This window comes from Poeciliopsis prolifica, unplaced genomic scaffold, assembly GCF_027474105.1.
Source record: "Poeciliopsis prolifica strain line A6 unplaced genomic scaffold, Auburn_PproV2 SCAFFOLD013, whole genome shotgun sequence".
Classification (NCBI taxonomy): domain Eukaryota; kingdom Metazoa; phylum Chordata; class Actinopteri; order Cyprinodontiformes; family Poeciliidae; genus Poeciliopsis; species Poeciliopsis prolifica.
Genome location: NW_026562388.1, coordinates 2,898,567 through 2,924,769, shown reverse-complemented (window position 1 = coordinate 2,924,769; position 26,203 = coordinate 2,898,567). Strand labels below are relative to the sequence as shown.

The window sequence follows — 26,203 nt, the reverse complement described above, 5'->3', positions numbered from 1 at the left end:
ATAATCGCTTCCACATACAAGAAAAAATTCACTTAGCTTGTCAGAATTGCTCTCCTGTAAACAATTGTACATGGTAGGCCATTTTTCCAGGATACGCTAATTGAAATTATGTTTACGCTTATTTTGCAGGCAAGAAATGAGAAGTGCTTTTGCTACGTTTAAAAGAAGAACTGTTTCTTGAGTTTTAGAGGCGTAATCTCAGAGCTTTGAGTGATTTCACACAGTGCCATGACATGTAAATAATGTTTTGCCATAATATGTAAAAAGAAAACAACTTGCATCTCCTTTAACTTATTTTACATATTGTAGATGTACTATGTAATGGAAAATGTCCTCATGCTGCCACAGGTGAGCATGTTAAGAGAAGTTTGACACACACCATTCAGGGCTGCTAGATGCGGCATAAAGACAGCGGGCATGTTGACATGGGAGGTAAACTGGAGTGATGGGATGTTGGCCTTGGTCTTGTTTGCAGAAGAGTTCACTCACCTGTTCACGTGACTGTTTAGCACCGATTTCTTAACGTGCAGCTTGAGCTAAGGGTAAGGAACAAGAATGTGGTCATATGTGGTCCAGAAATGGTCAACGGAAGTCCAACCTCCATCTATTTTAGTAAAATTGTTTCCTATCCAGTTTTATTCCTGTATAGGAAAAAAAAAACCCAAAAAACCTTTGGAAGGAACAAATTGTCCTGATGTATATAAAAAAAAAACAAAATGAACTTAAACATTTTGTTCAATAAATTCTTCTTTTTTATTGTTCTGATGTAATATTCTAATCTTAAACGTAATGTTCTCATTAGATATAAGTGGGAAAACCTCCATAATTATCAGTAGAAAAGGCTTAAACACATCAGCCTTTGTGTAATAAATATGCACCGAATGTCACCAAGTGAATTGAGTTACTGAAGTTTTCAATTTTATTAATTGAAAATGACTGTCTGTGTTCAGAAGCGGTCTGTTGCTAATCTTTCCTCCAATGTCTTTTTTGCTTTGTTTTTTTTTTGTCGTGAAACTTTTTGGGCTTTAATAAATCTGCAAAACACATGAACAAATTAAAGTACATCAGTTTCATATGGAAGCCATTTCTGCGACTCTGATGAAAAAAACAAACAAACTTGTATCTATGAAATACTACCTCGTCTTCTAAATCTGACTTGGCTATTATACTGACTTAGCTGTCACATACAAATGACACGAATATCATCAGTACAAAATAGATGAATAAGCTCTTCCAACAACTTTAATCTGGGGTGTGAACTTTCAAATAAGTTTTTTTTTATAGTTAACTAACTTATTTAGTTTTCTAAATGCTGTAATGATGAAATAATGTAATTTCCCTTATGGTCATTCTCATTAAATTAATTTATTTTAATGTCAAAGAAGGACTTTTTTCATTTGGTCCAGTTTATCTTTCTGAATGCGCAGAATGTGTTACGGTAAAAAAAAAAAAACAGAGAGAAAGAGAGAGAGAGAGACAGAAAGGGAGAGAGGAAAAAAAAGTAGGCGGGCTTTAAAAAAAAAAAAAAAAAAAACCATGTGCGTCGCTTTTGATTGACATGGCGCAGTCTCCCAGTACGACTTGCGCCGAGCCAGCAGACAGGCAGGACCCGACCCTGGGAATAAAAAAAAGGAAAAAAAAAGAAAACGCGCAGCCCCGTCTGTTTGAAAGATTCTTTTATTACCGCGAGGTGAGTCTTTTTACACTTCTTTTACGAACTCCGATCGCTTACAGTCACGAAAGGGAAAGACCTCGACGCAAATTGGAGTCGGCGATTGCAACGACAATAATGACGGGAATGGGGGGGCAAAAAAAAAAAAAAGTTTTCGAAGTGCGCATCTGGGTGCGTGTGTGTGTGTGTGTGTGAGCTCGGGGAGCCGAGCGCTGACGCCGGCAGTCTGGGCCACTCGGATGAAGAAGGGAAAAACTGTTCCTCTTAACTGTGTTGAAAGGCGGAGCGGGAGAGCAGAGGGTGCGAATCGAAACTTTCTGGGCCAGATTTAGGCTCCCGGTCGCTTTGAAATAAAGAGGAAGAAGCTGAGATTACGCGAGTGAACGTGTGGGACTGAGAGTCCGCTCGCTCTCCGCGCTCCCGATTTTCTCAGCTTTCGCAAAAAGAATGCGTGTTTTGTTTTTTGTTTTGTTTTGTTTGTCTCCGAGGGCTTCGGATGGAGAGTGCGCAACAGGAGAAAACGCTCGTCTTCTTCTGACGCGCATTTCCAAACAGGATCGCCGCTGTTGCGTTGCGTTTCTTTTTTCTGTCCCCTCCTCTCTCTCTCTCCGCATTGTGGAAAAAAAAAAAAAACCCAAAAAACAACAGCAACATTTTAACCTGCCTCAACACATTGTTGTTGTTGTTAGAAAAAAATATTTTGGAACAGAAGATGCTGAGGCAGTGAGATTTGAAAGGGAAGGTTTGGTTGTTGCGAAATCGCAGGACTGACGCGTTATGGGGGCATATTGGTGCGTTGGATAACTGGTGAGAACTGTGAAGGGGATTCGGGGGGGGGGGGGGGAAGCGACTTTCCGTAGAGTTTCTGTGCGGTTGCAGAATGCAGTAAAAAAAAAAAGGCTTTGGGGAGGAAAAAAAAAGTCCCAACTCCAGCATATCCTAGCATTCCTTCCAGCCAGTCTGTCTGCCTCCCTCTCTCTGTCTCCCCCTCTCCCAGAAACGACTACGTGTCTGTTTGTGCAGGGAAGACAAATCCTCCTCTCAGCCTCTCTGATGCAGACGTGGAAATCAAACATTGGCCTCCTGCTCAGAACGATCGATTATCTTGGCTTCCACGTGTCCCATGAGAGGACAGCTCACAAGCCCCAAAAGTTACCTCATTCCCTCTGTAGGTGCTCCATGCTGCCGGAGGTTCTGACTGAGAAGTCAAGGTGCAGATGTCTTGACTTCTTGTCGGCTGGGCTATTTGCTGTGCAGTGACGGGGCTGAGGGCTTCCATTGTCGGGCTGTCATCATTATCCTTGGAGAGAGACAGAGGAGGGGGAGGCCGGGGGGTGAAAACGGGGTGAATATGGAGCGGCGCATCCCCTGGACCCTGGATCCAGTGGGCATGTTGGAGAGCATAAGTTCTGAAAAGCTGGGGCAAGAGTCAAAGCCACTATCCAGGTTTTTCATCAAGATCCACAAAACCAACTTGTCATATGCATTGTCACATTTGGAACAGCAAAACTTTGTTGGTTTTTCAGCTGGTTATGCATTTTTGCAGCTTATAATGTTCAATTTTCCCAAACCCTCCAATTAGCAAAAGGGTTTCGCGCACACTGGTATCTGGTGACATCACATAAAGCATTAGGGAAGTGCTAACCTGTGCTTCCATCTTTGTGTTTGCATGCTTTCAGACATCCTTCAAAGAGGATTTGTGTAATATAAATTTGGTTTGTGTAATATAGATTTGTCTTTTATTGGGGGGATGCTACTTTGATGCAACTTTTCAAAGTGCTTGTGTCCGTGTACGTCATGTTACTAGAGTATTCCTGAGAGGCTTTGAATCCCTTCTGGTTTCAAAATGTCCTGGCATCCCCTAAAAAAATGCTGGAGAATGTGACTGGAAGGAGGGATGTTTGGGATAGTTTGTTCCGTGACCCAGTCTCTGATACATGTAAGACAACGAATAGTTGGATGGTTGTTCAGCAGTTCTCACTTTTATTGATTTGTTGTTGTTTTGCGACCAACTTTTTTGTGGAAGAAATTGCGTCATCTACCTTAGGACATTTCTCATAAATAATAAACCACTTCATCCTGTTGGATGTTTCATCCCAGATTTGACAACCAATGACGGAAACTAGTTGTCATTCCCCGCTCTGTACCTTTGGAACTTTGGTGCATTTGAACCAAACTTTTTGTGCCCTTTACGGTGGGACTTTTTGTACCTAGCCTGCACAAAATCATCATTGTAAAAGTGTTTGCTAACCACTTTGACCACCAATGGTTTACAGTGATTTTAAAATGGTTATGTTACCCAGTTCACCAATTAGCATTTGTTTTGTTTCGGTCGTTTTGTACGATATGGTTCTTCCTGCCGCATGGCCTTTTGCACCCACCAGGAGGTTTTGTAACCATTTTGATAACTGAAATTGTATTTTTAAGAATATTCTCACAAGTTAAGGTGAGTGAATGTGACACCTCTGTGGATTTCCTGTTCTTTCTGTGATGTCATCCACTCCAATTTGCATAAAGCTGAAATTGCATTGCCTTCCTTTCAATGTTCTTTTTCTGTATGTTGTTTCATCCTCCTGTAAAAATCTACATTTCATTGCCAAGCTGTGTTTTTGATGTCTCACTGAATGTGTTGGTGTCTTTAAAATCACATTTCACACATTTATCCTGGTATTTTCTTTTCATGAGGGGAGACCAGGATGAAGGAGACTCGGAGTAATCCGATCCCAAATATGTGACGTCAGATGACATTCCTTTGGTGAAAAGCTGATGTGGCCATTATTTTTTTATACTCTCCCTCCCCCCAACACACACTTTTTCTTTTCTTTTTTCTTTAAACAATCTGATAAATGACTTTCTAGGGGGATTGTTGGGGTTGGAAGTTTAGGGAATGAATGAGGTCTGCCTCCAGCTGAAAAGGTGCGTTTAGGTTTAGAGTGCGGAGGAATTCTCTCCTTGTAAAGCATGAATGAGCAATTTATCTGGCTCCCAGAAGTCAGGAGCCTCAACAAGGTTCAGAGGAGTTCAGAGGAAAGCTTTATTTCGGGTTTACTGAAGAGATAATACAGCCATTCATTTTCGTCACTTGTTCTAAAAGGCTGTCTTTTTATTTAACTCCGAGTCTCACTCGGGTTTCAACAGGTAAGAAAGGATTACGCCAGGGATTGGGGAGGCCTCCCCTGGTCCTCAGCCCTCAATTCAGCCATTCTTTGTTTTGAGATTCCTCATTAAAGTCAGCAGCTTGCGCATAAAAAAATAAAGAATCAGAGTCACTGAGCTTTTGTTTTTCTTTTGCTTAACACATGTTTAGTAAGGATTGAACTCCTATTTCCTCAGACGGCTGATGCTGTTGGATTTCAGCATTTATACACGGTACAAGCATTTAAACAAGCTGTGGACGCCTGGTTGTGTTGTTCTGGCATTATTATTATTGCTTGTGTGCATCCTCAAAGAGTACTATTTCTTTGAATGCTTTCATTTCCAATGCATCAGTTTATGGGTTGATGACCAGAATCCATTTTTTGTATGAGCAGAAGTAGGCCTGGACCAGTCCAAAATTCCCACATGATAATCATGAGCAAAAACTCCCAATATGTCATTGTATTTACACATAAGTTCAAAATAGAAACTGTAATATGTTGAATTTATTAAAATACACAATAAGGTGGCACGTTGGATTCAAAACAGCCTGTGCAGTTGTGATTGGTGTTTCTCTGAAGAGGTACAGGAACATGACCCAAGCAGATTTGAATGCTTTTGTAAGGACATGAGTTTTTGTGATCATGACATTTCTTTTTGTAACTTTTTTCCCCCCTCGTGTGGGCTTTCGATCCAGCATGGCTGAAATTATGCAGGAAGTCAAAAAGAACTGTGTTCTGGCTGGAATCAAACCTGGCAGGATTTGTGGCTTTCGTGTGAATTGACGGGAAGGTTGAGTAAATCCTTACATAAGTTAAAGAGATCTGTAACTGTTTGAGCTGTTCGTGCAGGTGTGACTCACACTCTGTGTGTTGATGTATTATTAATGTGCCTGTAGGGCATTTTTACTGCTAAAACATTTAGCCCAGTTTAAATCGTTCCTCCCTCCTTTCAGTTAAGTGTTTGACTTCGAAGATATTTCATGATTATTTTCAAATTATTTTTAAGTTGACAGAAAGTTGCAATGTTTTCCTATTTATTGGGAAGAAAATTGCTCTGAACTTTTCTCCTCCCTGTTTTATGAAAACTTTTATCTAACCTCAGAGACAGTCTGTGTCTCTCTACCTGCACCAGCTTGTGGTTTCCTCCTGGCCCAATAAAATCTCTGGTACGCCTGGACAAAATGAGGTCAGGGAAGGGGCAGGATGATACTTGTCATTGTATGCACACGCTTGTGTCTCTGAGTGGTAACCTAGAACATGTTATCCACTGGGTAATGTTACGGAGCAGTGCTTGTGTATCGGGGACAGAGGCTGGAGGTGCGATAGGATTACCCAGTGGATACAACGCTGCCCTGGAAAGTATGTGAGGCTACGTTGAAGAGGCGAGCGATTGCAGGAAAAAAATGGGGTGGGGGGAATCAAGATCATGATAAAAAAAAAATATTGGTATTTGCATCCTGTTGCACTGGTTTTCCAAGATTAATGATGTGGTGCTGTTCTTACCATACTGAACCCCCGGCATAGCCTTCCTGTTACCTGCTGAAAGTCTGTTTTTTTTTTAGTTTTTTTTTTATGGAGTCCTTAATGCACGGCATGTGTGGTTTCTTTTAAAAATGCTGCTTGCACTTTTTGTGTTTCTGCTTCTGTGAAAATTGCTAGCTTTGACTCCTCTTCCCTCTGTAGACTCCCCCGCATGGAAGGATCATTGTGGTTACCAGAATATGTTAGGACTTAGTTAAGGAGACTCCAACTAGTCTGTCTTCAACCAATTTTTGGTCTAAATCTAAAAGCATTATCTGTGGACAAGTAATTAATTTACTGTTGGAGATGTGGTGAAGCTCACCGGTTTGTATAGAAAAAAAGAATTGCAAGGCTACATTTTGAATATTGTGGGATCAGTATTGCTGCTACTGAACATTTACATTGTGAAATGTTCAAAATTTGAAGATTTTTCCACATTTCAGTTTCTTAATAAATATTTTGTGCTTTATCTGTGGTTATGTTCAGGTAGTTAAGTTTGGAGCACTTTTCCCCAAATAAAAATAAAATAATAATCAACAATAATGAACCCAAATGAAACCCAGTTTCATAATTTAACAAGTTTTTTAAAAGTATTTTGCAATCTATTAAAATCAATTTAGTGACATGTAGGTATGACTTATCTCATGGAGTGGTCCAGTACTGCCAATCACGATGTTCCAATTTTTTGAGAAACTGTTATATCTTATCATACTTTCATAATGTTTTGTTCATGCTTAAAAGAAATGCCTTTTATTATTTGAAAATACAGTCATGGTGCGGAAAAGTCAAATTAATTTCTTTAAATTGATAACTGTCCTTGAAGTCTTTAGTTTGTAAGTCTGGAGTGTTTATGAACAGCACTGTCAGTTGTGCCACCTGTTTTTTATTTATTTTAACAGATACAACAGGTGTGCTTTCTTTCTCAGTAAAGATTGCCCCCCTCACAGTTACTGTGTCCAAGGTGCTGCTTGGTCGAGTGAACCAGCCTCTTCCCGCTTCGCTGTGTGTGATGAGAGGTGCCGTGTTGGAGTTGATGAGGCGTTCCTCTCATGTTGCGTTACCTATAAAAGGGCTGGCTTCATCTTGCTCGTTCTGCCATCAGTCACCGTGACCTATTGCGCCACTTTACATGTACAGAGTCGATTGTGCATAGCTTCGCAGGTGTCGCTGAGAAAGTGACAGAATGTACCAAGTTGGCAGTAAAAAGGGAGTGTGTTGGGTAATGTCAGGGTACGGTTTTAGGCGGATGAAGGATGGTGGTGGTGGTGGTGGTGGGGGGAGGGTGCTCGCATTTGCTGTTGCGTTTTGTTTCCTGCTTTAATTCATTAAAACCGGAAAGTATTCGTGTGGTTTAGCCATGGGCTTTGCTTTTACCACATAAACTGTTGCAGGTGTGAAGCACACATAGAAACTTTGCCCCGATTCAAAGGCAGCAGCTGCTTATCGGCTGCATCCTGCTTTCACTTTCCATTTCCCAGCTTTTTTCCCCCCTGATTTGTCTCTGCTTGGTCTCGCTCCTGTATTTTCTCCCTCTCGCTCTTCTTCGCTCTGTTCCTCAGCTCCTTTTCTCTGCTCTATGAACGCTGGCTTTTTGTTGAAGTATCCCAGCATCCCGTGTTTGCTTGGCATAGAGCTGCAATGTTTACCCTCCTCCTCTCTCTCTCTCTACCTTCCGTGCCATGCTCCCTCCTTCTCTTGCGTCCCAAGCAAACCTCCCCTCCTTTTTTTGTTTCAGTTGATAATTTCCACTATTGTTGACAGTTGACTCAAAAGACGATGAAAGAGACCTTTCAGCTTCTCGTCCCAGTCCTTTCATACAGATTAAAAAATTGTTATTGAGGTGCCTCAGGTTTAGTGGTAAAAGAGAGAGGATTAAAGCTGTTATTCATACTTTTAACAGTTTCTATATTTAATGAGATGTTAAAGAAAGCAGTGGAGGGATTGTTCTTACACATTTCCCCATTGTCACGTACACAGGGCACCAACACTTTAGAACTCAAATGAACCTTTTTGTTGTCCCATCGGACTCTCAAACTTAAAAAAAAGTCTTCCATTTAATTTTATTGATCTGAGGTTATAAAAAATATTCAATATTTTCCAATCATTTAGTTAGTTACTCCCTCAGTTTTTTCATTTATCACCTTTTCCATCGGATTTGTTGGTCTGGCAGAGTTAGGTTGTAATATGCGGTTTAGTTCTGGGTGAAAAATTCAAAGATTTAGATTTTGCTCCAAGAGTCGTAATGCAGGCCAGCACGTACTTTATCGCAAGGCATTCCGTTTTTGCACCAAAATAAATTGAGCTTGTACAAAACGACTCGTTTAAAGCACCATCCTTTGGGAAGCTTATGTTCTGCATCTTTTAGATGCAGACATCTAAAAGTTGCAGAACAGAAAAGCTGGTACAGTGTGCAGGGACCTTGTTATACTCAGCCCTTAGAATGCTATGAAATTCTCAAGAGTTCTGACTTAGACAAAATCATTGGATTCAGGTAAATTAAACACATGCGAATCTAAACGCTGGGTTGATATCGACGCCTGAGACCAAGTTTTTGAGACCCTTGGGTATTAATATCAAACATCCCTTGTTAACTTATCCTTCAGATTCGGAGTGTATATTTAGCAAGGTTTTGTCTGCATAAAAGGATTTTAACAACCAGCTTAAACCTTTCTCCAGCACCATATTTTAGCTTTTTATATATTGCATTAAAGGTATTAAAGTTTGGGAGTCTGGGTGTGAAAAGCAGCTTTCTTGCCTCCAAGAGGTTACAAACTTTTGCTTTGCTTGAGATGGTATATACATTCTAAGTGGTTAAGTTACATTAATGTATGCTTTTGTAATTTGTGTAAATTTCATATTTAAATCACACTCGTCCTAAACAATGTAACAAAATTAATGTTGGTGAAATACGCAAAGGATTGTTTGATTTCTTGTCACAAATACAGTCAATTATAAAATTATGAAGACGTCACGTTAATCTGTGTTATTTACCCCAAAATAAATGATTAGGTAATGATTTTATACAAGAAGGTTTGTTTGCCAGCTTGTGCTAATATGCTGGCCAAAAAATATGTGGACTACACAATCCAAATGTTTTTTTTCCCCTTCTGAACCCAAACTGAACTTCTGCTATTCAACATCCAAAAGACTTGTGTGCATTCTCCACAGATGGAGATGACTCAGTGCACGACTTCCCCAAAAGCAATTCCTGCAGCAAAACAGTGACGAAAGCCCGCATCAAAAAATGACCACGGTAAAGCAGAAATAGTGCCGTTAAGTGCCAGCAATGTGCTGAATGTTTGCGGATACCAGCTGGAGGGGATGCTAATGCACGGTCTCTTGAACCTGGGTCATCCCGGGCCTGCCCGTGCAATTCCTGCAGGCGCATCGTTCTCGGTAATTGTTAGTTGAGAAGCGGCTCACCGCTCTGCTTATCTGTTTATTTAAATGGGAGACAAAGTGAGCCCCTCACCTGTGTACGCCCAGCACCGCATCAGCACACATGCAGGGACCATGACGACGCATGGAGTTGACTTTATGTGCCTGTATTAGCATGCCAGGCGTGCTGGTGTTGCTAGCTGGCAGGCCCATGGAAAGTTCCAACGGTTGTTAATGGGTGTTTTCATGCCCGTCGGCGAGTGTTTGGAGAGTGTGCCTTGAATGTTGTACATGGGTCTGTTTGTGTTTATGTGGCATGTATTTTTTTAATCCTTAGATGACTTAAGATATAATCTGGAATAACAAGCGCAACAACAACAGTTTTGAGCTTGTATTAGCTGTGCTGGCTTATGGTGGTGGATAGACAGGGCCTGATTTATGGGTTTCTAGCAGAGGAAGTAGCTGCTCTTTTATTCAAACCCACATTTTTATTGCTTTTCCTTGTTAAACACCCCTACCTCCTCCTCCTCCTCCTTTCTTTGACTCTTTTCTTGGCCTGCAGACACCCTTCGACCCCTCCTTCCCCTCTTGTCGGTGCACATACCCCCACACGTCTCTGCTCCACATACCTGTCATTGCTCCCGTCTTTAATTCCGCCTCTCACCTCCCGACACCATGAGAAATGCTTACGAGGATGAGGATAATCAAATGCCTCTTTCAGCTAGAGCTGCTGATTTCTGATTTCTAACTTTTCGAAAAGCGTCGACGTTCTCACACCAATTCGCCTTTTCTTTCTTAGAGGACGGTTGTTGCAAAACAGAATTTCATAATGAAATTATTTCAGAGTTGGCAGTTTCAACTGTTTTTAGCATCTTGTATTAGCAATTAGCATAGCTAGCACAGGCAGCATTACCAAAACACAGATATCCTCTATGTACATTACCTAGAAAATCTAAATCCTTTCCATAAAAAGTTTAAGTGATTAAACAGAGAACATTGTATTCCATTAATTGTTCATGTTATCAAACGTAAGACTTGGTCTCTCTTTTGCTGCCTTGCAGCATTAATGATTTTTTTTTGGTTCCTTTAGCTTAATTTTTCAACACCTGAATGGAAAGTAGTTACCTTTGAGATGTCTTTGCTCTATTACAACCTCTACACCGAAGAGTATTGCTCTTCAAGTCATTCCACAGCAGTTCAAGCTGAAAATTGGCTGAGCCCAGTCACTATCTGTATTTTCTACATTGCATGACTTAAACATAAGGTACCTGAAAGGCTGATTTAAATTCAGTAAAAACATTTTAAAGGTTTGCCCATGTTTGGTTTGGACACAAAGCCACTCCCCTCTTTTTCCGCGCTAGTCTCCTCCCTCCCCTCGGGTCGGACCCCCCACAAATCACTAAAATATTCCAAACTCAGTTCCACGCACACACAGGCAGGCAGGCAAAAACACACAAAAGCCACAATCACATCCACACCCCTGAACCAGCGTGTGAAATCCTGAGGCTGATTGAGGAGGAATGTGACCTCCTGACCCCAGGCTGTGGGGATGGGTGTTATAAAAGTGTGTGCGTTTGTTGGTATGTGTGTTTGATGCATGGAATCGAGTGATTGTATGTACACTCTCTATTGGCTCTCTATTCCCAGAAGTGTCTTCTCTCATTTTTCAACCCAATTCACCTCCAATGGATTAAACACTGATGCTTGCCCCTCTTTTTTCTCCCTTTGTTCTTATTGCACACTTTCACACCTTTAACATAGGTTTCAATTAGTCAGGGTTTCAAACATTTAAAAATCGTTTTTTCACAATCTGGGTGGTCTTTTGTACACTCAAAAATTTGATCTCTGAGACTCTCCTGTTTGCGAGAGCGGAAGCAGATTTCTCACATAGGTACGACAAAGTAGTCCCCTCTCCTCCCTGAGCCTTCACACACAACCTCAAACAGACACACACACTTACCCCTTGAGTGAGCTCTTACATGGCCCATAAAACTCATGATCTGACCTTCTCTTGGGGGTGAGCGGGTGATTTTGTGTGGCTCTATGCTTGTGCATCCCAAAATTGAAAGTATAGGCATCGGCGTGTCAGTGCGGAGGAGAAAAGAGGGGGTGAATTCACTTCTTGACTCGACATAACCGTCTTAATTAAGACCCATGGCATCCAGCCCTGGTGGGGCTCAGCATTAGTGGCAGAGGCATGCTGTGTGCAGGCCCAGACGGCAGCAGGTCCACTTGCAGTGAATGCGGCCTTATTGTCTGGGCTCTGCGGTTGTCCGCTCTCACTCTTCTTTATTAGCCGCTTGTAATCTAGAGCTGATTACAATGATTGTAGGTCATTGAACTGAAGCGCGATGTAATATGGGGGGCTTTGAGTCAAAGAGAGTTTAACATGAACCACTGGATGTTTTTTTGTTAGCAGCATGGTGCGACAAAAAATTTGTAGTTTGAAATTTGTAGCCTAAATTTCATATTACATTAAGGGAAAGATAACCTGATGACGTATTATGTTAAAATTGGGTATGTACTAGTTAAAGAATGATAGACTGATGAAATATTCTAATCTTAAATGCTGTTTTTTTTAGCTTTATGAAGACAATCATTAATTTACAGAAGTAATGGCTTGAACAAATCGTTTTGTGTGTATTTATTCCATTAAATAATAAATTAAGCTACTGAAATAAATTTAAAATGCATTCAAATTGATTGAAGATGACTGTTTATTACAAGAAACTCAAAGAGAAGCATTTCTTTCGAGAAACTGCCATATTGTCACACTATTTGTGCAAAACAGTACCAGTATTTTAAATTATTTTCTCTCTGCTTTCCTGAAGCCTGAATGAAAAGCAAAGTTTTCAAAACTTTGAAAACTTCCGTTTTTTTTTTTTTGACAACTTCCCTTTAGTCCATCAGACTTTTGTGGTCAACTTTTAATTCTATGGTTTTGTAAATCTTAGACTTGTTAATGCTTGTTCCCACGTTGCTTTAAGAAGCATAAAGGGAAACTTTGCCTTACTGTGATGTGGTGAAAAGGTCAGTTCAGATATAGACTGTGTGCAACAAATAAATAGCTTCTTACATCCTTGTGTTTCTTTTGACAACATGTTGAACACGTAACCGACTCTAAAAGGAGCTGACAATAACTCTACCTCATCTTTCCCACTGCTGATTATGGTTACTGTCAGTGAAGTGTTGATTTTTTTTTTTCTGCATCTCTAACCATTATAAAAACGTCAAAAAGCCTATTTCTTTAGCCATTTGTTTTTAATGTGATTTATTTTCGGTTTTTCCTGTGTAATAACCGGCGGTAAGCCAGTCAACACTGTTGCCTTACTGCCTTACTATTGTGCTTGACTTTCCCAAATGGAGCATTAAGGCTTCTCCGGTTGATATATGTTTCATATGTCCATTAGAATTTGTTTTGGGTTCCTTTCCATCGCAACAGACGAGGAGCCAGAAAAGAAAGGGGAGAGTGGAAAGAAGGAAGAGTGCTGTGGTCAGAAGTTAGAAGAGAGAGGGAGATAAGAATACAAGATGGGAAGAAAGATGGTGAGAATGCAAGAAAACACACTTGTATTCCGCTCTTTGCCCGCAGAATGAGAGAAAAGGAACAGAGAGCCGCAAAATATCAGTGACAAACAACATGTGCATATATAACACTGACAATCCTTTGATCACTTCTTTTCTAAACTTTGGGGAGATCGGACTTTGCCTTGCTTTGCCACTTGTTTTCTAGTGATATCACATCAATCAATTACTAGCATTTAAAATTTAATTTCCATTGGTCCATATTTGCAACTCCCTGCCTGTAAATCTTGCGTCTGATTTACGGCTGTCTGTAATTCCCTATAATTTTCCTGTAATAAACTTGCACATACGTCCATGAGTCTGGTTGGCTGTGTGCGTGCACGCGCCTGTCTGCGTGTCGCTGTGTGCAGTGGAGAGGAAGTGGCTGTGTTTGTTTAAACTAAGCACGCTCAGCCATGTGGGACAATTCAGCGGGAATGAGAGCCTTGCACTCTCCTCTCCCCTTAACCTTATTCTGTGCTGCATTTCTCTTCCCCAACACCCGACCCACCCCACCCAGGCTTGAAACCTTCTGAATGGGCGGCTGTCTTTTGAAGGCTAAGCGGGTTGTTTGGGAAGTAGGGCCAATAGTGTATGCATAGTGGGGGGAGGAAGATGGGAAGCAGGAGGGCTTAGACAAGTTAAAGCTGGAAGTGGGCTGCAGCCGGTGCAGAGGATGAGGGTAGATGCCATTTGAGCAACGGCATAGGCGTAAATCCAGGGGTTTCGGGGGTGTCCGGATCCCCCAATCTTGGAAAAGTCTACAAAAGAAACAAAGAAAGAAATAAATCTACCATTTATCTCAAAAGAAAATAAAAATGTATTTTTAGGTCCCCCCCGTACCATTGGTAGAACAATGGTTCAGTCCAAAGTCTAGGAGGAGCAACAGCTGAAGTGAGGAGCTAACTGTTAGCTGTGGCTCTGCAGCACAAACATAAAACCCTCCAGTAAGTAAATACTTAAAACAAAAGACATGTAATGCTTTTTATTTATTTCACTGCTCAAAAGGAAGAAACATGTTAACAATAAAAATCAGACTGCAGTTTGTTAATTTATTACTTTGGCTGAATCATGATAGGTTGCCTCATTAGCAAAGCTGCTACACTGCTTTCATAGACATAAGTTTTTTTTTTTTTTAACTCTTTAACTTTTTGTTAAAGAAGAGTGAAACAGGAGGGAGAGGCTGAGCAAGTGGACCCGAATCAGGGTGTGGGAGCCGAGAACAGATCGAGAAAAAAAAGACAGTTCTGCCTTTATTTTTCACTGTCTTCCACGAAGAGCCTTTAAAAGCACAAAATAAAATCAGAATATTTTTCTATTTAAAGCCTGGTGCTTTAAATGTTACCTTTAAAGTATGATACTCCCCAGATATTAATTTATATCTACTTATTTGTTCTTACATGGCAAAACTAAAAAAAGCTTAAAAATAAAGCAACTTAAGTTATAATTTAAATAGGCCATAACTTGTATTGGGAGCCATTTTAATAGATCAATGGCTATGAGGAATTTTATTAAGAGCAGTTACTCATTAAAGCCATTTTATTTAGAACCTTAAATTTTTGTGAAAGTGAAGCAGAGATTAGATCAGTGAGACTGAACAAAACTCATAGAAGCAACATTTGAATTTTAGTTTTATTTCTCAACAGGTTGCTTACTAAGAATAAACATGTTTGATGTGCATTACTAGTCAGTTTTGGTGCTGCAGCTTAAACTTTTCAAACCACATTTTACATTACATTTCACTATTATTTTGCTGACCCCTGCAAAATTGGTCTTAAGAAATGTTTCTGTTTACAGTGCGCCTCAATAATGACATGGGATTTACATCCTTGAGCATGGGTGCATAAAAATGACTAAGTACATTTTATTGGCTACTGTATTTTTTTTTTTTTGTAATTGTAAAAATATGCAACTCCCATAGACATGCGCGATAGACACGCTGCCTCCAGGAAAAGCGTCAGTTCTGCATCCAAGGAATCATAATCACAGCTTTGCACAGCAATAAATGTGAGCAAGATGAATATTGAGGTAATACAAAAGCTGCTGTTATGTAAGCTCATGCTAGAATAATGTTTTCTTGTCTGGGATTCAAATCCCAGACATGTAACCATAGCGAATCAGATTATTTTGACACACGTGTGTGCGTGTGCGTGTGTGTGTGTGTGTGTGAGAAAGAGAGATAGACAAAGACACGATGTTTGAACTTGAGAAGAGTTCAGTCTTCCTTCATATTGCCATGGTGACAAGAGGTGGCTATGACTTTGAAAAAACACCCATTTTTGAAAATGACACATCAGGTAAGCGAAAGGCGGCAAAGCCGAGCGTCACGCTAAACTGTATGTTTAGCGTTTTGTAAATCGTTCATCTGCAAAGTCGAGAGATGAGGCGAACAGGCTGGATGCTTTCAAGATGTCACAAGGAATGACCAAACAAAATTTACTGAAGCATGCAATAGCAATCAATAGTAGTTAGTCCAAATTAAAAACATAAATTTGTTCCCATTATTTAGCACACGTCCTTAATCTTTATCTGGTTTCAATAAATAAAAATTGTATAACAGTACATGCTATTTACTGAAGAGCTCACCGAAACCTATTAAGGGAAAGTTGACTAGGTTTGATGTCTGGACGGTTGATTGGTGCCGCCACTTTCTTTTTCTTTCTTTCTTCGGTTTAAAGCATGCACTGAAAAGCACACCTAAATACATGGAAGTTTTTAGCATGTAGTCCAAACATCTGCAGGGCTTAATGATATTTGGCTGAAAAATGGTCTTGAGGCTGAAGCTGCAAAAAAATCAAGAATTCAACAACCTTTTTGATGTGGAAAGCAGATAGAGTTCAAGTCAGACAATTCCTTGTAACTGGAGGATATAAATATTATTACGAGGGTCTGAACTGTCTGGCTGTGCCTCCAGCTGACATAACCCCACTGTAGCTTTTAGTCTGCAGCCTTGTGAAACCATCGGTCCTAGCAGTGGACAAGATGAGCCTGAAAGATCCGAGGTGTTAGGAAGGAGTTTCCTGTGAGCTCTGCCCTCAGTAGAGAAAACTCTTCTCGGGAGGAAGACGGGGAGTGGGGTCTAAGTAGGGAAAAGAGAGGGGTGGAGGGGATGAGGACAAACAGAGAAGAAAAATCTGGAAATGCTGGCATGAAGAAGAGTGACTCATGTTCATGCGCTTGTGGGAAAATAGCCACTTCCTCTGTATAAAAAAACATGCAAACACCAACAAATTGTGTGCTCCCTGTAATGGTAGCAAAATACCAGAACTTCAAAGTTGATACTGGTACCAGAAGAACTAACTTATTGGTATCATTCCATGTTTGAATCTGCAGATGGAAGATTGATCAATTTGACCAATTAAAGAGTCTTGCTCTCTCCTGGTGTGTGGTAATATGTTAATATGATGAAAACACTCCTGAATTCCAGGCTACAGTAGCACAACTGGGATTATTTTCTTCTTCGATACAATAGAGATATTCAAAAGAAGAGTTTTAATGGGTTCTTGTTTCTCAAACTTTCTATAACAAGCACTGGATCAGTAAATACTAAGGTCTTCAGATCCCACCAAACTGATAGACATTTTAAAATAAATCTCAAAAATATAGAACGAAACAAATACGCCTTCTTGTGGGAGTGTCGGATGTTTCTCACCAGCCCAGATCTATAAAAATTAGATCTGGGGATAAATTTTTTGCCAATATACTATTTAGATCACATTTTTGAATTGCATGCAAAAAACTTCCATACTTTTAGGTGTGTTTTGACTGTGCACACATCAAACACAAGAATAAAAACAGCGGGAGGTGACATAGTCCAGAGAGATTGACCACTCGATCATTCAGAGACCGAAAGCGCTCAGTTTCCTCATAACAACGGTGATTGATGCTGGAACAGAATTCTTCATTTAGACTTTGGCTTCTTCTGCCTCGTGAAGTCACACCCCACTCATGCACTGTAAACCTCTGCAAATGCAAAATGTGAATGGGGAAGAGGTCGGTCATGTGGTATTTGTTTGGTCATGTGACAGTGATTGTGACGCATTGTGTGTGGAGTTTAATTGAGGTAGAAAAGAAGTGGTGAAAGCGTAGGCACCTCAGTTTTTTTCGAAGTGTTGATAAGGTAGTGAAAAGTCTATGCAATAGTGGTGAATTTCACAAATATTGGTGAAATATCGGTGCGTCCCTTCCAAATTGGAGTCTTCTTTTATCGGTAACATTGCCCCAGCTGGAGAAAGCTGTTGTCAGCAACCCCTGACACACCTTGTGTATGGTGCAGTAACTTACAATTAGGTCCATTTAAGCTTTGAATCTTGTAATCCTAGCGATTAGCATTTTTTTCTGTTTATTTCCAAAGTTTTTTGATGATGGAGTAATTACGCAAATCAGTAAGTATTGATTCTACCAAATGCTTGTCGTGGCAGTAATGACCATGGCGTGGCTCTGTTTTGACCCCAAAGAGAGGTGTTGTTGTCCTGTCTGTGGCAAATGTAGGAAGCAGTTTTTTTCTGGTTGAGATCAACAGCGGCGCTAATTCAGTTTGCCTCGATGTTTGCTTTCCAGCTTCTGCTTCCAGAACAAGCTCTAATCAGCGACTCACGTTGTTTCAAACCTTATTAGTTTCTCCTTGCTGATTGAAACCCGTTTTCTTTTTCCTTCTGCAGCATACATGTCTTGCTTTTTTCTCTGTTCCTCTTGAGCTACGTCGCTGCTACGTGGCAAGTGCTGGACTGTCAGGTGCTCCTGGCCCCCTTTAAACCCCCCCACCCAACCAACCACACACACACACACGCATACACACACACACACACACATACACACACGCATACACGCAGCCATCCAACTCACAGTTGTACAGCTGTAGGAGGGAGGGCTGGCTCTAGCAGATGTGTGCATCTACTATAGACAGCAGTGCTGTGCAAACGTAAAGCTATGAGCAAACTCTCAGTGGAGCCCCGGGCTCGACACAGAGCTTATTGTAAACTGTGTTAATGCATGAAAAACGAAGAGTGTGTCCTAAACTCTTGGCTTCACTCTTAATTTGCTGGACTCATTCAATTTTCTCGTCCTCCTTGTCTCCCACACACATTACCCACTGTGCAGTATGACAGGCAGGACTAATGTTTGCTCTGCGGCAATAACACAATTAGGATTCTACACGTTTCTTCCTCCGTGCTCACTCCACCTCTGTTCCCGTTGTCTCTCCTCCGTTCCCGTTGTCTCTCCATCCCCCTTTTTTGGTCTTACCTGTTTCCTTCCTTTCCTCCTTTCTCATATCCTCCTTCACGTGTCTTTTTCACCTTTTGTCTTTGCAGACAGTTCTGCCCTGGATGGACGATATTGATTTGATAGCACTGAATTGCTTTGTTTTTTTTTTATTCTCCCCCACAATTGAATATTACCCTGTTAATAGTGGTTCGTGTGCAAACGTGTTATGTTAGCTGTGCACACCAAACTTCCAAACTCTCACTTAATGGTTGTTTCAGGTGATCAACCACCATAGAGCTATTAACCTTTCTGTTTCTCCCAAGCACACGCTTGCACTCATACGCAGTGGCTGGAGGGACTCTCCCACAATTGCTGACCTGAGTGTAAAATAGCCGTTTCCTCTTCATTTTGTTCTCAAGGAAAACCGATCTCCCTCCTACCCCGCCCTTTGTGTCTTTCTTCTCCGTTCTCAACTTCTTCCCTCGGCCTCCCTTTCTATTCCTGCTGCACCTCCTCTATCTGGCCATCTTTCTGTGTTGAGGGTGTTGTCTTGTCAATGAATGTGCACAAAATTGTGTAACTGTAGTCTGGCTCTGGAAATAGGCTGCTGCTTCTTGTCTGTCAGCTATTCCTTATTCCCGCCCACTGCACAGGCAACAGCCAATGACTTCCCACCAGGCTCTTACAGAGGGGAGCTGTGCTTTTAAAAGGGGAGAGGAACGTGATGAAGGCCGGGTCTTTCCAGGAAGTGGCTCAGATTATCACTGGCCTGAGTCTGTGGCTGAGCTGCTTCATAGAGACCAGAATGACCCTTGAAGGTACTATCTGACGGCGTTTTCTTTTCACAAATCGTACAGTAATATTTGGACTTTTTGGGTATGAAATTGATGTGCACCAGGAGTGTGATCTTAGCAAAAAAACATGTAATCTAGTTAAATTATACAATACACGAGGATGATGTTACTCAAATAAATATAATTTTCCAGCAAAAGATCTGAATTGTTTTATCGAAAATGTTTCATCAGCAGATGCAGCCTCGCTTATCTCACACAAGTTACTTGCTCGATTAGTAGATCAGTGTGAAATATGAAATATTTAGCTGTGTAGAAAAACCTAACCAACCAGACAATGAACTGACATTGAATGCTTTCAGCTCACCCCCACAAAATAGTTTGTTTACATTCACAAAAGCAGGGAAAAGTTGGGAAAAAAACCTAAATTTATACCTTCAAGTTAATGTCAAAGGGGTGATTTACCACTAACAGACAACAAATTGTATCTAAAAGGGAGTTTGACTGAAGATAAAGTCTCTACTAGCTTTAAAGTGTTGTACGGAAACAGGCAAGTTGAAGTTATTGTCTTTCCGTGTTAAATAAATCAAGGAGTTTTTACCAAAGGAAGGGCCATGTTATGATTTGTGTATATTTATATAAAGCTTTACAGTGTGCCATACAATTTCCAACCTGGCATTTAAATGGCTCATTTTGGAAAAAAGGCGGCAGAAATGAGAGAAAGCTCATTTGAAGTCACTGGGTCATCTATTTCTTGCCAATGTTCCTGGAAAACTGTCCTGATGAGAGGATTGGATATGCTGGTAGATGGATGAATGAGAGAATGACAGGGGAGAAAGGCTTTGCCCAGGGTACTCATTTTGTGTGTGTTGGTGTGTTTTCTTTCAGTGTGCGTGCGTGTGTGTTTGTGTGTGTGTGTGTGTGTGTTTGTGTGTATGTGTGTGGGGGTGTGTGTGTGCTGGTGTTGAGGTCGAAGGATGGCTAGGGGAGAGAAGGGCTGAGTCTTGACTTGCCTGTGGTCCGGCTGGACTCAACGATCTGCAGAATTTCTGGCATGTAGAGGAAATGGTAGAAATGGAGACAAGCCTAAGAGAGAAAAGCTAGAAAAACCAAGAACGAGTGAACATTTAGTTCAGCTCACAAGATAAGACAATGCACAAGTCCTGTATTCATAAGAAAACAAAGAATGTGTATGTCTTGATTTTACAAGTAGCAAAGGAGTATCACATTCGAGAACTGCATTTTAAAGGATCGGTAGTGAGAAGTGAATAATTCAGCCTTGACTTTGTGGAGATCCCAGTATCAAAGAAAGTATTAGAAATGGGCCTTTTTGTGTTTTAATGTGTAGAATGAAGGTTTTATACATCTCAAATTGTGTGTAGTGCACACCAGTCTTTATTTAAAATTGCATTAATAGCTCTTTAATTTATTACCAATCAGAAGTTCTGGCAGAAGCTAACTTAGCTTTGTCTGTGCTGCAGTCTGTCACCAACACAGCGGGGTTTTAATATTGTGACATAGTGTGACATGAACATCATGTAACAGCTTCTGGCTTCTTCACACAGAGCACTGCTTTTCAGTGCTCCAGAAGCAGCTGTACAGTGGACTCCTGTCTATACGTAGTTCAATGTTTGTGGATTTCTGTGGATTGTAACTTAAAATTATTTGTGGAAAACTCACTTGTTTGGTGATTTTTTTTTTCTGTAGAGCATATTTACATTATTTTGAAAAAATAGGAAGAGGTTTGGGAAGTTGAAATACTTAGCTGTAAAGCTAGCTGTCGGCTAACGTTTGCTAAGCAGCCAATCGAGAATCGCCACTGATTTTGCTTGCTACTGATTGGCTGTAGACCTTTGCTAGCTTTTCTGGTAGGGCAACGCCAGTTTCCAGTGCATGCAACAATGCATACTAAGAGACGTATGGTGTTTGGACCACTGAAATTAGCAGTTGTCAATATTTTAGTGGAGCTCTCTAGTACTTGGCGACTTCAGCTACTTGTGGGATGCATAGCAATTGATTTCTTTTGACATGACATTAAATAACCAGACCACAAACTTGGAGTTCTTTGGTATCTTATAGTATTAAAAAACCTCCCCATAAACTAGATAATACCTTAATTTTATTAAGGAATTGCCATAATAAGAAAAATGTTTGGGCCATTTATTTATCAATTTAAGTAGTTAACGCTGAAGGCAGCATTCATAACTTATTGAATGATTTTCAAACTGTACAGATGTGACGACCTGACACATCAGCTCATCTGATTTATTGTGCAAAAACGATAATCTGAGAAGATGAACAAATGGAGTAGAGGTAACAGTAAGCTATGACAGAGCATTTTCTGAACAGGGTTTTTATTAATGTCTTACTTTTTTTTAACTTTTAGTCTTACTCACTCATTATGGTATGTTCACTAATTTGAAAAAGCTTCAATTTTTGAGTTTTCAACTGGTCAGTCAGGAAAATCCAAGAGAAAAATATCTGACTTTGGTCGACTATCTTGCATTTCTACTTTGCTGAATGATGCAGGAGGTTTGTCTGCATTTTATCATGTATGATTGTTCTTGAGTAGAACTGTCTTCTTCTCATCCTTAAAAGATCCAAAGACAGCACTTTTCTTACAGTCTCTATACATATGTCATCATTTGGTAGAAAATCCCTAATTAGAAGTTTTGAAAGAGACTTAAAAGTGCCCTGAAAGCTTCAAGGAGCATCTGGCTATGATGGGACCTTCATTCATCCTCAGTCTCGGTTTCCCGACGTGCCTCGTCTCATCTGTTGGAGTGGAAAACCTGCCATCGAGTCTTCGGTTTATGGAGTTTTGAAGAAGTAGCTTGTTCTTGCAGAGTTTTGCAAGCGAACGCACACTCAAATGTGTCCGTTGCATTCCACCCCACCCTGCTTTGAGTTCTTCTTCGTGGATGACATATCATTATGACAATTACAGGGCAGGAGGACCTTAGCCGCTCTCACAAACTGAGGCGTGCACACATGAAGGCGCTGCACCGGCGCATGCATACACATATGGAAGCCAACCGGAATGAGCTGAAACTACATTTCGATTTCAAACGCCTTGCCACCTAACTTTCAGATTCTTACTACCTACTACTCCCTATCCTGGCTCGTCCCCCCCCCCACACACACACACACACACACACACACACACACACACACACACACACACACACACACACACACACACACACACACACACACACACAGGGTTTTCATGTGTGCTGAAAAGCTGCTCACCAATGTGGGAACCAAAAGGAGTTCCATCGTTTATAAATCCCCTCTCTGTCTTCTCCAAGTGTGTGTGTCAGTGTAAGCACAAGCACAGCATTCCTTTTTGCCTTCCTCTTCACTCTTCTTTCTCTCCTCCCTCCCCCTACCTTCTTTTCTGCATCACTCTTTGCACTCCATCTCTCTCTGTCCTGGTAAAAAAAAAAAAAGGTACCAACTTTGTATAAGTGCGTGTGTGTCTGTGTATTAGAAAGAGGGTGAAAGAGTGAGAGCGCAGGTTTCTCTGCGTCTGAATATCTTTTGTAAGCGGAGCTGGCATTGAATGGGAGTGGTGTTGGTGGCAGTTTCCCACAATATTTAGAAGCTTTGCCCCTATTTCCCCCAGTGACACGTACACAGGCGCACATGTCGGCGCAGCTATGAGTGTGTTAAACGCCAACATGGATTGGAACTCTCAGCAGATAAGATGAGGTTGCAAGGACTCGTGTTTGCATGCGTGCGTGATTCGGCGCGCATGTTCTGCAGTTCTGAGCATTGACACCTGAGAGCATTCCTCACTGCTCAGAAGACCCAACAACAAGGAAGATGATACCTTTACCAGTGCCTCTATTTTTCTCTTTCTTATCTCCCTTCTTCTGTCACATTCGGATCCACATGGCACCGCCTGTGCAGTCAAGTTAGCCCTATATTCATGATGATCTCGCCACAAACAGCAACAAACTTCCAACAAAAGTGCAGTTTCGGTTCTTCATCCTGCTTCCTCTTGTTTCTCGTTTTCTTGTGTGCTTTGTCACTGCTAATGCACAGCCAAAGGAAAAATTCCCACCACTATAGAGATTGCTGTTCTTATTTCAGCTCAGTCTGCGAATAAGGAAAAGATTGATAGAAATGCTCTTGGTTCATAATTTCAAGAAAGCTGACCCGATGTGTCTGGAATGCTCGCATGTAACCAGATTTCTTGCACATTGATTTAGTTGTCAGCAATTACTGTGTCACTCATAGTTGTGAAAATCATATATCATGATTTGTAGTCTGAAAAAGTAAGGACCTTGATTTAAGGGGTTTTCTGATGTCTGGATAAATATGGAACATGAAAACAGAGCTTGAAAAATATTTGAATTTCCAGACTTAAATCTCAGTCTTGTTTTTTGTCAATCTGTCCATCCATTACCGTCTTTTCAAAAAAATGAGAACAGTTTGGAAAACTATGAATTCGACATCGAAGATTTATAAGAACTTTTCAGGAAGTAATTACTGATTATTGGTAATACTGATAAACTTTGAGTTTATCAATATTGTTAGTTTATCAGTTGGAGTTGTTAGTTGTTAGTGGAAAATTTTACCTTGATGTTTACATTTCAAAATATGGTTCAGTGGAATTATTGTGAGTAGTGCACAAATCCATGAAGAAATAATTGTTTTTTCCTAGTATTTTTTTAAGAAGTTTTCCATACAGTAATAGTCACTATATATTACAAAATAGAGTGTGCTTTGGTTTTAATTTCCTTATTTTTGATTTTGTTATTATAGTGATGAATACCATAAAATATTAAGCATGATCCATCCCTAGTTTTTAGACAGGATGCTTTTTCTTCTCCGGTAGATGAAACCTGGAAAGCCACACAGAGGTTATAGCAGCTAGACTGCTGGAGGTAGAATTGGTAAATCACTTGTTTTATGGGACTGTGTTGCTCTTCAGTAAGACCTTAAATTAGCAGGACAATTTGTGCAGTAAGCATGCTCAAGGTTATAAGTTAGGATCAGTGTTAAATTTGACTTCTTAAAACCTAGAGATAAAAAAAATAAATAAATAAAAATTGTGAATATTTTATTGCGACATAAAGCATGCACAGTTTAAATCCAAACAGCTGGGGGAAACTTCACATTTACCAAACTGCACTTCTACAGCAATTTATTAAAATGACTTCAATTCAATTCAGTTCAAAAATACTTTAATACATACTTAAATACTCCCAAAGGGAAATTTAATCAGGCAGAGAGAAAAGCTTTGTGGTGATGATCAGTGCAGCATTTTATAACTTCTGCATAGCTTGCGACCAATAACCAGTTGCTGACAAAGAGATCAGATTGGCTGATTTTTATCTTCCTGCTGAACTCAAACACCCATAGCAACTTCAAGGCTTGTCAATTGGAAGCTTGTTGCTTTGGCGCCACGGATTGGTGTAAAAGTACCTAATAAAACGAACCTTACCAAAGGCAGGCATTTTCTGGGTGTTCCCAAAAGATTCTTGTTTGCATAATGCTTGTCCCCCAGAAGCTTTGCAAAGCATGAAAACTTGTGTGTTAACTGTAAGAGCAAAAGGCAGCAGCCAACAAATTGAACAAAATGTCCTGATTCTTACCCAATCAATTTTTTTTAGTTCACTGGGACATGTATTTTTACTGATCTGTCATACTAATGTGCCCATGCCAGGACATCTGCTATGCAGAGTTGTACATCATTTGTAAATAATAAAATGAGACTTTATCAATCCTGTGTTGGACCATTGCTCTTTTTTGTATATGTTTTTTTTTCACCTCCAGATGATAAAACACTTTCCCCTCCACTTGCTTTTTAAATCGTTTTAATCTCTCAGATAGAGGTTCTGAAGCGAGGGCAGGATTACATCTGAAATCAATGCTTATCTCTTTTTGTGACACATTCGCTTATGAAAAGGGCTTGTCATGTCATCGTGTGTGAACTAGTTGTCATGCTCCATTTAAATGACCGATCAAATCTGAGGCCCTGTGAAAGAGCAGAGAGAAATGATCAGAAACCTGTGTCTCCCGGGGAGCGGACAGGAGATTCAAACGTGCTGCGGTGTGTCAGAGAGGTGCGAAAACCACCCTGGAAGTAAGTCAGACTGTCTGTTAGGTGGTTGTGAATATCCATTACGCTTCATCAGGTTGGACAGACTGGAGTCATCGGGCGTGTGTGTGAATAATAAATGACTATAAGTAATGATTGTTGTGTAATGAGGTCAGATCTGCCACTGAATATCTAAGGCCTCTGAGTGTGTGTGTGTGCGTGTGTGTGTGTTGTTGCACCACAATTGGCCTTTAACAATATGCATCTTTAATGCAACACACAGTTTCCATGCTTACACAAGGCTTTTACATTTAATGGCACATGTGCTAACATCCATTCACATGCATGCACATCAACACACATGCTCACATCATAACCCTTCATGCGGACAGATGAGCGGTTGATTGCTGCACAGATCCGACGTGGAATTTTAAAATTAAACAACTTATCCCTGCCTGGAATCTCCATGTTATTCCTCCAGCATTCCAGCGGGAGAAAGGAAACCGCACTGTCTGTTTGCATCCATGTATGTATGTATGCTTGGCATGTGGATGTATGAAGCTGCTGTCAGCAGCTGCTGCCATTATTCATGCCTTGATGCTCATTATTCATTCACAGATGCATTAAATGTTCCAGTGTGTACATTACAACCTGCAGGAAGCATGTGGAATGCCACAGTTGGAAAATAACAGGGCATCTATAGTTACTCTGGAAATGAATGGGACTTAAATGGAAAAACGTTGTTTTTTCGTCTTGTGTCTTTTGACTGTCTACTTTGAAATTTACTGCAGCAACAGGATGTGTTATTTGCAGTTACCCATAAGGCACATGTGTACTTCATGCAGCATTCTTGTAATCGCATAAGCTGGATTTTTTATTTTAT

The 26,203-nt window shown here is 40.5% G+C and overlaps 1 protein-coding gene across 4 annotated transcripts in view; it reads left to right on the top strand.

Annotated features, from left to right (window-relative positions):
- The first annotated feature begins 1,545 nt into the window (after positions 1-1,545).
- fndc3ba (fibronectin type III domain containing 3Ba) overlaps positions 1,546-26,203 on the top strand; it is a 104,176-nt gene continuing 79,518 nt past the window's right edge. For all 4 annotated transcript variants that reach the window (XM_055038116.1, XM_055038113.1, XM_055038115.1 and 1 more), the window contains exon 1: positions 1,546-1,690. The gene's annotated coding sequence lies outside the window, so the exon portion shown is untranslated. The remainder of the gene's footprint in view (positions 1,691-26,203) is intronic.